The 13,489-nt window shown below is 38.1% G+C and overlaps 1 protein-coding gene across 3 annotated transcripts in view; it reads right to left on the minus strand.

The window, feature by feature from the left end:
* The window catches only part of LOC139452279 (leucine zipper putative tumor suppressor 2 homolog), a 98,079-nt gene that overhangs the window by 69,890 nt on the left and 14,700 nt on the right, over positions 1–13,489 (minus strand). Inside the window, exon 1 of one of the 3 annotated variants that reach the window (XM_071233685.1) lies at positions 1,529–1,703. The exons of the other annotated variants lie outside the window; for them this stretch is intronic. The gene's annotated coding sequence lies outside the window, so the exon portion shown is untranslated. Of the gene's footprint in view, positions 1–1,528; positions 1,704–13,489 lie in introns of those variants that run through there. 3 annotated transcript variants of the gene reach the window in all.

Raw genomic sequence — 13,489 nt, forward strand, 5'->3', positions numbered from 1 at the left:
TCACAGTGAAAGTAGGAAGCTCACAGTAGTGTGAAAGTGATATGCCGTTATGAGGCCTTCGTTTTACGAGCGAAATAGGCCTGAGTTATCCCCCTTAGATTATGACGTAATTGGTGCCAATTCAACTGGGTCCCTGTCTATTCTCAACGCAAAAGATATCAAGGACCAGTTTGCGGTAAAACAACATGGTCTACGACACACTCCGGCGCAGTGGTGACTCAGCATAACACAATTCTGGCTGGCATCTGAGATGCTAGAATCACAAAACTATACCTACACCACGTGAAGCGGCTCTAACAAAGCATGATGACGTCATAATGTTTATCAATTGGCACCAATGACGTCATATTGCAAGGGACACAAGCCATGGTGTTTTTGTTATGGAAAAAGAACACTTGGTAAATGTGAAAAATATAAATCGTTTTAGTGCAATAAATATGTTAATTAAATATGATGTTTTTATATTTTTGTCTATGATACTTCTATGTTAACACTTTTAATGTGGCAAAAGTACAAGAAAAAATGGTTCATTTCCGTGTGAACTTGCCCTTTAAGGAATGAAATCTCCCATAATCCAGTGTTCAAGAATAGTCTGCAAAATTAGTCACTTCTCATTTCAGACAAGTTCTCCATTTTGAACTGGTTCTCAAACCCAACATGTGACTTTCTTTTCACGCCTTCAAAATGCAGGGTATTCAATAGCTCATGCCTTACCCCATCTGTCAAAAGAATAAAATCTGTCAAGAATCAACTCCTGCAATGTCTCCTAAAGATCCCAGTCTCTTTGCTTCAAACCCCTGAGGCAACCTCACTCCGATACAAAAGATCAATGTCTGCTGACAAGACCCTATGGGTACATTTGGGGTCTTTAAGTCAGACAATCCATTTTATTTCCTAACATCGTCTTGTAAGAACAAAAGGCAAACATGCCTTAAGGAATATTATGCGCCTAATCTGAGAAGAAATTAAATGTTCACCCAACAATCAGTGTTATCTCTGTAGATTAATGAGGCAATTTAATCCCGTAATCAATCAAACATTTCAATTTGGATTGTTATTTGAATGTTTTGCTATTAAACTTTTGAAATAAAAAGTTTTAAAAATCATCAAATTTTATATCGATTCTATGTTGACAAATGTCACTTTGACATTTAGTGAAATGTAGGAGTCAATGACACTGAAAATGTGTTGAATACATTTAAAACTAGTGTGGGAAAATGTTGGATAATAAATTTCAAGCATATAAAAAATTCCACATGCTAAGCCTCCACAATGAGAAGAATCTGACAACACTGTTGACGCAGGAAAAGCAGGAGTAATCGATACAAACAACGGCAAACGACAGGTAAAATCTGACAGCCATGTACATGTCGTTGTTGTTCCATCATAATTCATAAGCCTTGCACAGTCACAAACCAGTGAATCTGAACATACAGATGAGAGGCCTGCCTGGCTGTCCAGGGAGAGAGGGAGCACAGGCCTGACAGAATTTCAACAACAGACCACCAACTTTCTACTAGGTACTTACCACTGTAACGAAAGCTGCAGCTATGGTACAAAAGTCCAGACAGGTTTGTCACACAATAAAACAGTCCTCAGCCACACTACACAACTTTTTTTCCACTTTACACCCCAAATTTTGATGTTCGTCTAAGTATCCATGCTCACAGCCTCTCAAGACAGAGCCTGACTTCACAATGCCTGCCTGACCTACTTCAACCCCTGAAGGTTCAATGTCATTAACTTGCACCCAGCTGAACCAATCAATAGATAGGGTTGTGAGCTTTGGACTGGTCCATGTTGGTGTGGAGGGATGGTGGGTGGTGATTGAACCTCAGGCTAAACACAACACAGTACACTTGTTTTCTTGTGAAGGCTCTTCTCTGCTTTATGGGCTGAGCCAGACAGAGGGATTTGAGAGATGAAATGATTTTCTCTCTGGTTGAATCTCACTGGACACCTTACTTAGGGATAATGTATTCAATTTGGTTTCCATAATTTTTTTAAATCTTTTACATCTACATGAATAGGGTTACTTATCCTGGACTTAATCAACAATATGTATGTTAATATATGGTAAGTAAAATGTGTCTAGTCAGCAAAATAATTGTAACATGATCGGGTTATGAATGACACAAAACAAACAAATTTACCAATATTCTTTTTCAGTTAAATTTATCAGTAATATTTAATAAAATATAGTCTAACAGTTATTGTTTATGGCAAAAGAAAATTTTAAAAAACAAACCAGATTATTTTTCGGGAAAAGTTGCAAAACAGAATTTTTGAAAAGATTGACATGTATCAGACTGATGACAAGCTTGAGTCAATGCCAATTTGGATTAAGAGTGTCCGGACTCGTACAATATCTGGCTGTTTTCCATATCGACAGTGTTTACATTTTTACGTCAGCGAATTCCATAAAAAACACATGTTGAAGCAGAACAGGATCACTTCCAGCAACAAATTCAAACATATTTATCCTAAGAATGTTCACATCTCAGAAATCAAGTTTTTAAACATTTGGTCTCCAATTTTTGAAAAGGGATTATTTGCATTCTGAACAATCCCTTGTCAGCAATGCATTCATGGCTCCGAGGCCACAAGACAAATGTCTGAAACAGAAAGGTTGAAGTGAACTTGATCCATTTATGACTACAACACTTGTTTAAATTTATGATAACTGACACACAGTTTAATTAACTGATTAAATAACAATGCCATGACGATTTTCAAAACGTTTCTCTGTTAGAAGAAAAGAAACAAAACATCACTAAAAACTGACACACTGAAATGTACAACGACTCAATGCAACGTGCGTTTATCAAAATCCTTTTGGTCAAGATTCTTAATGGCATGTGATGAATGTACATCCTTAACGTTTCCTGTACTAGGTCTCTAGTGTGTCTCCTGTACTAGGTCACTAGTCTGTTTCCTGTACTAGGTCTCTAGTGTGTCTCCTGTACTAGGTCTCTAGTCTGTTTCCTGTACTAGGTCTCTAGTCTGTCTCCTGTACTAGGTCTCTAGTGTGTCTCCTGTACTAGGTCACTAGTGTGTTTCCTGTACTAGGTCTCTAGTCTGTCTCCTGTACTAGGTCTCTAGTGTGTCTCCTGTACTAGGTCACTAGTCTGTCTCCTGTACTAGGTCTCTAGTCTGTTTCCTGTACTAGGTCTCTAGTCTGTCTCCTGGGAGAGGGAGAATAAATTAATAAAGGAACCCAACTCAAGTCTAGATTGCTTCAGCTTCTGAAATTCAACATTGTTCTGGGCTCTTTCATTTGTATTTTATTTTATACTTTGTAGAAAAATGTTTTAAAAAAAAGATATCTCTATTTCTGGACAATATGTTAGTCCACTTGGTCTCCTGAACACAGCTGTATATAAATATGTAATGGGTATTTCTTGCAGTTAATCATTTCTCAAGCTTCATTTCACAATGAAATAGGTCCCTTGTGTGTTGGAGTTAACTGTACTGGGCCTTTGTTTCATTCATTACAAGACGGAAACATGATACCTTACGTATTCGCTGGTATCCTAAACACACAGTGGAGCCTGATGCAGTGACCCAATTATTTACATAAACACAAACTCCCAAACAAACAATTGGGTCATTACCTTGTGTTATCTTGTTTGTTCTTGGATCATAATTATTTACACAAGGGTAATCAAGCATTGTGATGTTAAAGTGACCAGTGAAAGACACTGTGAGGAGTTCTAAACTGTTTAGACAGGTCACAAGGGAGACATATATATTTCACAGCCTCAAGCTTAATAAAATAGGACCTAGCATACACCCCTGCCCAAAACCATTATGATTAGCTTCTAGGTATTTGAGAACCCTAATATTTACTTTAATAATTAGAGCACTGCTAATTAAGTAATCTCCATTAATTAACACATGCATTTGTTAATTATACTGGTCAAAGAAACAACCAAATTCACTTACAGTTGTTAATACTTTATATTTAACACAAAGGAAAAATATTAGTAGGAGTGTTTGACGTATACACAGCACTTGTAGTTCAGTGATTCAAAGTAGAGCCCATGAAACAGCTTAGTCTTTGTCTTCAACATAAGCGCAAACATAAATACACAATATCAGGCTTTAATGTAATAAGGAACTCACTTGCAAGGAAAAATAAATAAACATGACCTACCCTTTGGATGTCCACAAACGTGTAGTACCCTAACAAGTAGGCACACTGATAAATACACTGGGTATTAGGGTGTAGTGGTAACCAATTATCTAGCGCTTGTCCTACCCAGTCTTTCACAAGATGAAAGGTTCCTTCAGCGTTGTATAAGCACCGACTCAAGAGTTAATCCGCGGAAAAAAGATTGCGTGCAGGCCGTTATTCAGATTATGTGTGTGTAATATATGACTTGACACTCTGACATATATTCAATTTCATGTAGTTAATTATGTCCCTTGAATAGTCACTTGATATACAAATTGACATTTTGAAGAAAATCATGCACCTGCATAGAAATGGCCCATAACTCCTGAGATCTGTAATGGATTTGTGAGTCAATGTGGGCTTGGTGTTTCAATAAATAGAACTTCCAACATGATTTCCCATTCCAGGGTTGTTTGTAACAAAGATGTGATCAGCTTGTTAAGGAAATAGATTGATGTTAAAATTATGAGGTGAAATGGGGTCTTGCATTGTGTTAAATTACATTCCATACCACAGTTCATGAGTGTGTGTGTGTGTGTGTGTGTGTGTGTGTGTGTGTGTGTGTGTGTGTGTGTGTGTAGTCCGGGATAATGCTGCTTTTATGAATTAAGGGTGCTAGCACATTGACATACCATTTTGAGCACCAGGCAGGGTAACAACAAGTACCATCTTTTTAACGTCTTTTGGTATGACACAGTCCGGGGATAGAACCACCAACCTTCTGCTCTCAGGGCAAACACTCTATCTACTATATCCCGGGGATGGTCTGTTAAAACTAAAAAGCCACTGCAACATCAGGGGACAGACCATGTAATAAAGGATACCTGAGACAAAATTGAAATGAAATGAGACGAGTGAAAGATTCAAACTCAAGTCTCTGTCCCAATTCAGAGAATAAAGTCTCAATTATCAGACGAAATAGATTCCATTGGGCATTAAAGGCAAAATAGTGGTGAGGTGAAATTGGGTTTAACGTCGCGTCCAAGATTATTGCACTTATATAGCGACGCGCATGCACGTGTGTGTATGTGGCTGCTTGTACTAGTCTGGACTGATGCCAATTTATAGTGCTAGCCCACTGAGATACCATGCCGCAGTTTAACATGAATACCCCACTCAGTCCTTGTTTCAGCCCCTTAATGCCGAGCGCCAGACAGGGTAACAACAAGTACCATCTTTTAACGTCTTTTGGTATGACACGGCTGGGGATCGAACCCCGGACCTTCCGCTCTCCGGGCGGACGCTCTACCACTAGACCACAGAGGCCATCTGGCAAAATAGAGGTGAAAAATATATGAATGCAGCACTGAAAGTCAGTGATGACACCAGGTGTTCATGAAAAGTCACTCAAACAATTTACATAGAAAACAAAGAAATACTTTAAAAAATTTTTTACGGTTCCTGTGAAATAAAATGAAAATTTAAAAAAAATTCCACTATTTTTTTTATTCTACCAACTTCACACTTACATAAAGAGCCCAGCTTCATGAACAATGAGGTACCAGTTAGCAAAAGGAAATTACCGTATTCGACGTAATAAGCGCCCCACTCTAATAAGCGCCCACGGCGATATTTGCTAATATATTGGCTAGTGAACAATCCCAATTAGCACTCCTTCCGATTGATCAATGTACACAAGACTTATTTATTCGCGTATTTACACACACTCGTGTGTTATATGCATTCTTAATTAGGGGCAATTTAATTCTGGAAAAATGTATCTGTCGCATATAAACAATTCAGTGTGTCAGAATAAACCATGAAATGTATCTTTCAACTCTCTTTTTTCCACCAAAATAATATTCTAATAAGAGCCCTCTATGTCTATTTTTTAGAGCGCTTACGTCGAATACGGTATACAGAAAGTATCGGAGTACTCACACCCAGAGTTCAGAGACCTGTTCTGTTCAAATTTCAACCTAACAGAATGTTTGTAGCACACAACATACCGATATATACAGCCTGGTCTCAGGTAAGCTGACATTACCTGTCTGTCAGCAGGCAATAGACAGGCAGAGATTTCAGTTGAAATTTACATGTATCAGATATCAAAGGGGTAGATTTAATCTGACCTGTGCGTACAATAGTGGGTGACATGAGCACATTACAGTGAAATCAACCGCTCAATGGTTCTAATTAAAGGTTGAGGGGAAAATCTGTGTCCTTTATTTGTACATAAGTCGCTGAATTTTTACTGATTAGTGATTTGTTTTAATAGTCATTGCGACAATATTTTCTTTGATTTTATCATATGCAAGTTTTGATAGTGTCTGTGGGTTTCAGATCTCTTAAAGAATGTTTCATTAAGGCAGGAAACCATACTCAAGGAACACATTTCTATAATTATGGCTAGATCCCTTGATAAGAAATGCTGAAATGAGATTTTTATGTGTATTGCTTGTAAAACTGTTTGGCACCTCTGCTAAAGTATATTTGATCTTTTAACAAAGTTTGTAGAAACTGAGCCTTGAATACATTTTTTATGATGTAATGCGTAGCTCTAGCCTCCAAATTAAGCATGCTTTTTCGCTAATCATGTTTATGAGTAAACCATTTTTTTAAAACCCATTCATTTCATTACAATAAAAATGTAAGAGACTGTTCATAATTCTTTACATGACACACTGACAAAGAATTTGGTCAATTCCAATTTTGATCACAAAACCTTTATCTTTGATTCATATTTCATGGTAAATATTAAACAAAATATGAAGAAAGAGATATTGTTTTGGGTTACAAAAATACTCACCATGACAACTCTTAAACCTTAACCCCCTTCAAAATTCATTCCAATCAAATTTATGATATCATATTCAAACAATATGCTCATAAGCTTTTTTCTTCATGGAACTGTCAGTTGGAAAGAAGATAAAACAGTTATTCACATCTTTTTTGTCTCTGCACATACGAACCTCTACTTAGCAAATGATGGCAACATGCACACATCTATACTGTGAGCAAATCTCTAGCCACACAAGGCCAACAATATTTGTTTTAACCCTTGTCTAATACAAATGCTCAGACTGCATCAGAATTGCAAAAGATTAGAGTTACACAATACCTGGGCATGTGTAATATCATATGAAAGTTTTTTTTTCTCCTCTATCAAACAAGTACTCACTTTCCTAAGTTTGTTTCATTTAAAAAACAACAAAAGTGTGACATTCGAAAAAAAAAAAATTTCTCAGTGTTAATAGAGTTAACTTGTCATCAGCTTCTCAGCGACAGCGGTGCTTTGCAATATCTGTTGGGACAGGTCTAACATTCCGTAAAATTAAATAGAGGTGTTCAGCAAGGTAAATAATTGCATCCATTGTATTTTTACATTTGCTGTAACATACAACAATTGGCTTTCATGCTGCAGTTGACATTTCACAGCCTGAATGATATGTTAGATTTTTATGCTTGTATGGGTTAAAAGGACATTGAAGTTTTCACACCTGATCATAGGAAAGATAACCTCATTGACTTCTTATTACAATATGCAGGAAGTTAGAATTGTTTCTTTGTTGACCTTAGACTGCAAGTACTTTTCTCACCAGGGAACCTATCAGTTTCAGGTGGCATTTATAAATGTAAAAAATACTTTCTTTTGATATGAGCTACTCAGCCTTAACATTACATGGACACTTTGTGTAATGGAAAACGAGAGCTTCCTTGACTTGCATCTGTTACAAAAACGTCACTTAGAAAAATTATTCCCTTGTAACTTCGTCATGTCTCTTGTTATATTTATCACTCAGTGTCACGCCTTGTTATAAAACATCAATTAAATTGTTTGTTTCATGTAGAACTCTGCATTCAACTCTATTCCAGCTATGCAGATGTGGCCTGAAAATAATCAAGCCGGAACGAGAAATGAAACGAAAGTGATTGATATTATGAGCAGCGTCTCACATCTTTGGAGTATGATGATACACATTGAACCAATTTAAGTCACTGAGCATGACCACCTGTTCTAAGTTGTTGCCTTGTATGATAAGCATTATTGCCTGGGGCCTGAAATCTCCATGGGCTGCATCAATACAAGTCATACAAGAACCCCTTTAATGTATTCAGTATAGCTGATCCAATCAGGACCCAATCTTATGGAGTCTTCTTGTATGATAAGTATTATTGCTGGGGACGTGATATCTTCATGGGTTGCATCAATAAACACCTTCAGTATAGCTGATCCAATCAGGACCCAATCTCATAAATACGTTAACTAGTTATCATATCTATTGGTTATGTACATACACCCCCACACAAATTCAATTTAGAATGCAAAATATTATGGACAATGAAGGCATAAATCAATTTTGTGAGATTATTTTATCCATACTATACCACCCAATTCTATAGTAGTATGAAAGAATTGGGTGGTCCTTGACTTTGAGTCATGACAGATTAGCTGAAGTAATATGAAAGAGTCGGGTGGTCCTTAATTGTTTTCATCTTCCTGATACAAGGGAATTAACTGACTAAAAAAATCCAGTTTCAACCTTTGTTGAACTAAGGCTGGAAATATGGAGTTATATTTTGCCTGACTATGCTTGTCGTAAGAGGCGACTAATGGGATCAGGTGGTCAGACTCGCTGACTTGGTTGAAGCATGTCATCGATCCCAATTGTGTGGGTCGATGCTCATGATATTTATCACTGGATTGTCTGGTCCGGACTCGATTATTGACAGACCGACGTCATATAGCTGGACTATTGCTGAGTGTGGTGTTAAACAACAAACCAACCAACCAACTATGCATAGTCCAATAAAAATCTAGTAACAAAATTGATATCCTGTTCGTAAACTGCCATTCAGATAATCGAGTCTGGACCAGACAATCAATTGCAAATTTGCAAAACATCTGTACCAACAACTTAGAGTCAACAGATATTTTCCAAACAGATATGTTTTTTATCAAGGTGATCACGTGATTGGATGCACTTCGTGAAGTAAGACCAGATACATTATAGATCTTGATCATCGATCATATATTCTTCACTCGGCGACACCATTTTATTTAAAGCATATGCAAGCGATATGAGAGGTGGAATCTGATTGGTCAATAGGAGGGCCTTAGAAGGAATTTAACTTGTAATAACCACTGGTGGCGCTACGATCAAGCTCAGAAATTCCAGCCTAGTTCGGCGAAGGTGGAAACTGGACATTTACAGTCAGTTAACTCCCTTGCCTTGGAAAGATGAATTGATTTGAATATTTTATAATCTTAATCACATTGATTGTCATTTGTACACGTGAAGATTGATTGGTTTGTTTGTTTGTTGTTTTACGCCGCACTCAGCAATATTCCAGCTATATGACGGCGGTCTGTAAATAATCGAGTCCGGACCAGACAATCCAGTGATTAATATCATGAGCATCGATCCACGCAATTGGGATCGATGACATGTATCAACCAAGTCAGCGAGCCTGACCACCCGATCCCGTTAGTCGCCTTTAAAGACAAGCATAGTCGCCTTTTATGGCAAGTATGGGTTGCTGAAGACCTATTCTACCCCGGAATCTTCACGGGTCTCACGTGAAGAACTTCAACAAAAGCCTGGCAGATGTACTGCACACTGCAGACACTGCAGTGCACAGCACTGTGTGCTGCACTTGCATCACATGCACAATGTGATAAATGTGAGATAAAGAAGTTGCCAAAGTACATTATCAGGATGTTTGTAGGTACACTTGACTGTGGCATGTAAAACATTGTCTGTATCACATCATTGTCAGTGCGAGTTCGCAATAATATAACGTCACTCTTCCAGTACTGTCTTCTAAAATGGGCACAGGCTCGGGACAGATGGCAGAGGTTCAAAACTTTCTTTGTTTGTCTTTCAAACAAATTCAATAATGGAGATTCATCTAAGAGTTCGTCTTTTTGGTTTGGTTTGGGCACACTCAGCAATATTCAAGCTATATGACAGCGGTTTGTAAATAATCGAGCTCGGATCAGACAATCAAGTGATTGACATCATGAGCATCGATCCACGCAATTGGGATACAATGACAGGCATCAACCAAGTCAGCGAGCCTGACCACCCAATCCCGTTAGTCGCCTTTTAGGACAAGCACAGTCACCTTTTACAGCAAGCATGGGTGAAGACCTATTCTACCCCGGACCTTCATGGGTCTCTAAGAGTTCGTGATAACCCTAGTTCCACAGAGACAATTCATATAATTTTCACTGCTATTTTGACCTTAACGCATAATGGAATCTATTGTGTTGGAAAATCAAAACTGGATATTCTCTGGCACTAACGTTTTATATTTTATTCACAAGGAGAATCTATACAGTCTAGAATTCCACAAGCCAGAGCCTATATTTCCATGACACAGCTTCTCAGTATATCAAAGTACTTGCGGTATCTCCTGGAGGTAAAATACCAGCCTGACTTTCCCTCCTCCCAGTCTGCCACGAAGCCTTGCATCATTCACACATACCAGACCAGACTTTAAGGGGAGATGTGGTTAGTAATATGTTTATATGGCTGGGAGCTAGACCCAGCTGACAGCTGACCTTCCCAATCACATGGGCTGAACTGTGTTGGGTTGATAGGGTGAGCTTTCATTAAGTTATGCACATGTACCAGGTACTTCCATGTGGATTAAAATGCTTGAACAGGGCCCTTTGATATATGGTGCCAGCCCTGGTGAAGGCTTGAATGTTTTGTACTGTTAAGAGGACATATGTAAAAGTGGGGTTGTTATACAGAAAAAAGATCCTTGAGTAGCCTTGAGATATGATAAATATAGAAAATGTAATTCAGTTCTGAAGTTTGATGTTTTTTATTATTCAACTTTGATCTTAGATGTAAAGTATGAAAAAATTATACTGGAAGTAACTTGAATTGTTTGATAGGCATTACTTAGAAGTTGATGGATGACAAAGTAGAGACAATTTATGGATAACAACTTCTTTAATAACTGAAAATGCGACGTTTCAGTATTGATCCTTATACGATTGGGACCGCCTCTGTGGTCTAGTGGTAGAGCGTCTGCCCGGAGAGCAGAAGGTCCGGAGTTATATCCCCACACGCGTCATACCAAGAGATGTTAAATGGTGGTACTTGTTGTTACCCTGTCTGGCGCTCAGCATTAAGGGGCTAAAACAAGGACTGGTCGGCTCGGAGTCAGTATACTGTGTCTGAGTGGGGTATTCATGTTGAGCTGCGGCATGATATCTCAGTGAGCTAGCACTATAAATCAGCATCAGTCCGGACTAGTACAAGCAGCCACACACACACGTGCATGCACGTCGCTATATAAGTGCAATAAACTTGAACGTGACGTTAAACCCCATTTCACCTGACCTCACCTCACCTCGTGATGATACCACAGCATTATAGTGAACACTTGCTGTATCAGATGCTTCCCTAGACTAACACTTTGTCGATGAAAACATATCCTGAAAATAATTTTAAAAAATTGTTGAAAGAACCTTTCCTCTTCTGCTTTTTTCAAAGCAAGAGAGTGAGTATGGTTTTACGCCTCTTTTATCGAACGAACACTTTAACCACTAGGCTACTTGACCGCCCCTGTTTTCAAAGACTGTGGAATCAAGAAAACTAGACTTGGTTAGTTTGATCTAGACTTGCCTCGGCATTTAGTAAAAAAAATACCTAAAAACTATACATTCCACAGTCATGTTGCAGGACTAAAGCTTCCCCTGCTGTGTTATAGCTTGGGGCTGGGTGTGGTGGATCCTTCAGTCACTGCTCAAGGAAACTACTCAAGCTACTTTTGAAGGCCTCTTTAACCTGTGTTTACTGTCAGCCATATTCCCAATAAACATCTCCTGAGTCTACCACAGACAGAAAGGACGGACATTTGTGGCATTGAGCTACTCTAGAGGGTGTATCAGTTTTCGTATCATTCTTTTTTATAAGACTACACATATGACATGACTTTCCCGGACAACACCCAGCCTTTGGTACGATATAAGTAGATTCTCAGTGCGTTACTTTAGCCACTCTTCCTAAGCCTGAATCTTGCCAAACTTTGTTCGTTAATACAGCGACAAAACCCTTTCCATATCCAATAGAAATTTCTGCAGAGTCGACAGTACCATTCCGACCATACCATTTATTAATCACTATCAAACAGTGATGATACCAGGTGTTTGCGAAAAGGTGAGTGTATCCTGCCCCACCAATGGCACCATCACAAACACATGCAAAGGTAAGTCAATTGTTCTGAAAAAAGCACTGGTTTTAACATTTACACTTCCTTAAACACATTAAATGCAAAAACATATTGAAGTCAATTCTGATAAATAAATACTTCAACAATCATATCTTCACAGACTACTTATTTAATCATTGAAACAAAAAAAACCATTGACAACAGTCAGAAATCACAAACATTGTTCAGTGCAATAATACGACACAAGCCTCGCCCACTCTTATCAGCTGATCAGGAAACAGTAGTCCCTAAGTGGGTGTGGCCTAATTTGTTTTCAGTTAATGGAAACATAAACACATTTATTTTGCTTTCTTAGTCAATCACAAGTCACAGAATCACTAGGAATATATTTGTATATTTATACACACTAAAATCAACTGAAAGTGATGCAATGAGACATGTAGTAAGAAAACTTAAACATTATCCATGGACAGGATTCTAAATGAAACATCCAGGGTAAATGTCATTCTTAAGTTTTATTCACCTGAATTGGCTTTTTTCCAGGTCCTCTATTTCAAATTCTTATAAGGTAAAAAGTTATGCAATGCAAAAACAACCAGGAACCAGTCTCTCTGAGGAGAGATTCATTGCAGCATATCAAACATTTGTTACGCTCACAGTCGGGAACAACATATCAATCAGCAGATGTTGGGGACATTTGTGTGCACACACAAACGTGTGATGATGCTCTTTCACAATAAGAGTTTTAACATTACACCAGGGCCCATGTTCCACAAAGCGAACGTAGCGCTATGACTGTTGTAAGCTAATGTTAAAATATGGGAGTTACGATCACCTTAGCACTACAATCGCTTTGTGGAATGGGGCCCAAGGACAGTTATAACGGGGCCAGACTATTAAAGCACAACCTTTGAAAAGTTTTCACAGCATATGCGCCAGTGTGTCCTGTAGTTAAAGAATTTTGTTTTACACCAAACCTCAGATTATGTATTTTCAGTTTCTCCCTGTAAAACTATTCCAATATTATGCTTGGAAATATAATTTTTTGTTCACTAACTTTCCAGTTTTAATCATATTCTTTAGGTAGCCCGAATTGAACAACTGAAAACGGCAGCCCAGTTTGAAAGCATTCAATATTATGCTTGGCAAATGCCATTAAGCTTGCTAAAAATTGCTATT

This window comes from Haliotis cracherodii, unplaced genomic scaffold (assembly GCF_022045235.1).
Source record: "Haliotis cracherodii isolate W230 unplaced genomic scaffold, xgHalCrac1.p SCAF_9, whole genome shotgun sequence".
NCBI classification, from domain to species: domain Eukaryota; kingdom Metazoa; phylum Mollusca; class Gastropoda; order Lepetellida; family Haliotidae; genus Haliotis; species Haliotis cracherodii.